Here is a 4214-nt window from a genome sequence, read left to right as displayed (position 1 = left end):
ACTTCAGTATGGAAGACTTGCCCTGTCTTCTTTACCGGTCTACCTTTCTGTACCTGTTGCCCTTTTTGAACCCCAGTTCTGAACTGACTCGGCTGGGGTTGGCCCATAGGTGGCCTTGGAAAGGTAGGGTTGGTTTGACGGGGAAAAGGGCACTCTTTAGAGAAATGCCCAGGTTTACCACAATTGAAGCAAGGGTAATTGTGGCTGGGCGGAGCAGTAGGGCGAACACCCAGGGCGTTCGGCTGGCGTGGCGCAAAAGCGAGGGCAGTAGGTCGAGAATATACCTGCTGCCCGGGTCTGTACTGTGGAGGGGAGAAAGGACCACGATAAGGTGACGGCGCTTGGAAACGTCCGTGGCCCTGTGGATGATAAATGATCCTCTGGCGCTTTTGACCGCGACCAGAGAAAGAAGAGGAAGCAGCCTTCTTCTTGGCTTCCTTATGTTTCCTATTCTTTTCCTCTGAGGCGATAGCAATATTTACCGCCTCATAGAAAGTAGCATTTTGGCAAGTGGTCATCATGGTCTGAAGTTTAGTATTTAGACCACGCATGAAACAGGCTTTCCTCTTTCTGTCAGTATTCACATGATCCGTGGCATATTGAGAGAGATGATTAAACCTTGCCACGTATTCCATAACACTTTTATCGCCTTGCTGCAAGGCGAGAAACTCTTCGGCCTTCATGGCCATGAGCCCTTCGGGGATGTAGTGGGCGCGAAACGCGTCCCTAAACTCGGTCCAGGTAACTTGGTGTCCGGGAGCTTGAATAGCTAAGAAGTTCTCCCACCAGGCACCTGCAGCTCCCCGAAGCTGCTGAGCTGCAAATAAGGGTTTCTGAGTTTCTGAACACTGAATCAAACTGAACTTATGCTCCATGGTTCGGAGCCAGTCATCCGCTTCTAAAGGCTCATCGGCCTTAGTGAACACCGGGGGCCTGGTCTCGGTAAAGTCCACATACCGAGCCTCTCCGTCCCCGTTGCGCGATGCCCTAAAGTTTGGAGCAGGGTGTGGTTGACGCTGTGCTAGCTCGCGCAGCAAGCGAGCATTGTCAGTTGTGGCACTTAACATGACAGCAATGGCGTCAGCCAAAGAAGGTGGAGCAGGTGGAGGGTTGGGGATATCATCCCCTCCCTGGGATGTCCCAGCCCCATCGGATCCGCGAGTACGCATCGGCATCTGTTACAAGAATCGTAGATACCTGTTATCACGTAAAATTCATAACCCAGAACATATCTTACATTCTTTCATTCACTTATTAAACATTAGTTCGACACACCAAGAGTAAACAGGTTCAACTTCTCAAACCAAAAGAAAACTTATATGACAAACCCGAACCCCACTACGGCAAGCTAAGACCCCTACAACGACGTTGCCCTCGGTTTCACCGAACTAATCGGTGTGGCCAGAGCTGTAGCCCGGGTCGTCATTGCCATCATCTTGATTACCCCCTGGGTTGTGGTCATCGGGGTCGGACTCCTCTTCATCACTGAGGCCTGGATCGGGTTCTCCATCGTCTGCCAGCTCGCCATCCGTATCCATTTCTCCTTCGCCGGGAGGTGGATGGAGTTGATGATACAGATTAAATGCAATATCACGATACTGCATAGCCAAGTCATTGACTGTATCCAAGTGATGTGCCAGCTCCAGTTTCTCCAGCTGGAGCTGGTCCTCTCGTTGCCACGCGACATCCCGTTGTGCGGTGACCGTGGCCGCCATCTTCACATACAAATCCTTAAGATACTTTGCCTTGCCCAACTTTGCGTTCATCCTAGTTAGCTCATGCCTATGGGTGCTCCTAGCTTCTTCCTCTCGGGCAATGGCTGCATTCCGCTCCTCCACCATCCGGGACAACATAGCTTCACAATTTTCTGTAGCTCGTTTTTCTTTGGCCAGTTGAGCTTTAAGTTTGCCAATCTCCATAACATTGTACATTCTCTCTCTCATCACCTCAGTCAACTCGGCGGACAACCTGTCCACCTCCTGTTGAGGCGGTGAACGGCTACTACTGGCTTGATCACTGCGTGGAGCTAGCTGATGTCGGGGAACTCCTTTTGGACCAGTCCGCTTACGCGGGGTCTGCTTCTGACGAGCCATCCTGTAGAGGGTAAGTTTAGATTAGTAAGAGAGACCTTAAAGGTTAGCAAGAATAGGATTGATTCTATTCACCCAACCCAACAAGGAGGAAGGAACTTAATCAGTTAATACATCATGATGCATGCACGAACTTACGATTCCTACTAACAATTCGTAACATTATTACTTTAAACTTTTACAACATAGGGCAATACTTCATGTTGCTCCTCCATACCACTTCAAAAATTCTAAGAAAGCCTATAGACAGGGGTAGGTTAGGACTAAGCACTTGGACTCAAAATAGGCAGGTTCATAGTATTAGTTCCAAACGAATTTTTGAAGTTTTTCAAAAGGTTCAGCAGTCATCTTAGCAACGAATGCTCTGATACCAGCTGTGGCAGAACCTCCTAAGTGTTTGGGCCCACCGACACCTGCCATTGTCCTAAGGACCTCTGACGGTGATGTCGGGAGTCCTCCCACTTTAGAAGTCCGATGAGCATTGCTGGACGCTCATTCCACTGCTACCCGTGGCGTATCAAGCTGGCTCGTCCTGACCACTGGTAATGGTCAAACAACGAGAACTGTTTCTTCTCGCCCTTACAGGATAGCAAGTGGCCACCTTAACACCAGGATCATTCGTTGCGAAGATAAAGCAGTAACTCAACAACACAGACCAAAATAATATTTCAGAGTGAAACAGCGGAAGTATTACATAACTTAATTTACAAAAGGAGTTCTTCCAAATAGTAGAGTGTTATTACAAGCCTGGTCCAGCGGAGCAACTGAAACTTTAATATAGACAGAATAAATTACAGACCCTGCCCATGGGTCACGCTCACTCTTCTTCGTCGTCAACCTCGACGACGGTCACACAACAGGGTCCGAAACAAGTCGGCTCCTGTGCTTCACCTGCAACAGGGGTATTGAAACCCTGAGTACGGGAGTACTCAACAAGACTTATCCGACGGGAAAAGAGGAGAATTTAGGGATGCAGGCTTAGGGTAGACAAGGGGTGGCTGGGCAAGGAGCCAAAGTGTTTTGCGTAAAAGCTTACTAGTAGTGCATCCTTATTTTCAAGTTTTACTCTGAACTCCTCCCTCGCAGAGGCAGAGGAATTCGAGGATAGTCTAACTGGTTGTATCCCACAGACGAATCCGTGAGTTCCTAGTCCTATCATTAAGTATTATTTATTGATGGCCATAGCTTCATGTCGCTATGAGTCCGGGAATTGGGATCCGAACCTCATGAGACATTTTCCTTTTTCTCATTTTATCACTTAGTTGCATATTTAGCTACGATGAGGGTCGAAGGAATTGAGTCTCCCAATCGGGGAGCAACGACGATTCGAATCGCTTAGCAATCCAGCTGGAGTTCCTAACCACCCGACATATGTAGAACTAAATCTTGCATATGTCAACCCAAATCAAGCTCTCCCCAAATCTGACCAGGTTCGCGGCACCCGAGAGCACAGTACTCCACCATCCTACAGCCGATCTAGATGTTTTCCGGTCATCTCAGATCCGTAAGGTGGGTACACACTACTCTCGCCATCTTTCCACTCCCAGTGCGCGAGTAGCTGTTCGCGTCGAGGGATCACAGGACTGGGCTTACCGTAGGCAAGTGGCTAGTACTATAAATTCTCAACCCAGCAGGCCATCAACGGAACGGTCCTTAGTCGACACAGTCGGAGACACTACTTTAAGACTCCATTCTTAGAGCAAGTCCACCGACTGGTCTCAAATTAAAACATCATTGATCATAAGTGTATCCCACAACAACCCTTCAAACTTTCCTGTTTAAAAACCTATCTAGTAGCAGGGCTAAGCATCGCTACGCAGTTTTAAAATAAACAGGTGTCAAGGACAGGATAACAGATATCAAGGTAGTAAATGCAGCAAGTAGGTTAACCCAATTCTCATCTACCTAATGCAGCATTTTCAATTCATAAGTGATAAAAGATTTAAAACATCCAAGGAGGGGTTAATGCATCCGGGGCTTGCCTTGGTTGTAGGGCAGAGAGGGACCCTCGGAGACTTCCCAAGTCTCGGATCCGACTTCCTCGAACGGAGCACCGACCTCGAGGTTCGGTTCAACGGGCACTCCTTCGGTCACGGACGCTATACGCAAGATGATGAATGCTTA

Source organism: Sorghum bicolor, unplaced genomic scaffold (assembly GCF_000003195.3).
Source record: "Sorghum bicolor cultivar BTx623 unplaced genomic scaffold, Sorghum_bicolor_NCBIv3 super_70, whole genome shotgun sequence".
NCBI lineage: Eukaryota > Viridiplantae > Streptophyta > Magnoliopsida > Poales > Poaceae > Sorghum > Sorghum bicolor.
The sequence above is the reverse complement of the archived record's forward strand: the minus strand, read 5'-3'. Positions refer to the sequence as shown.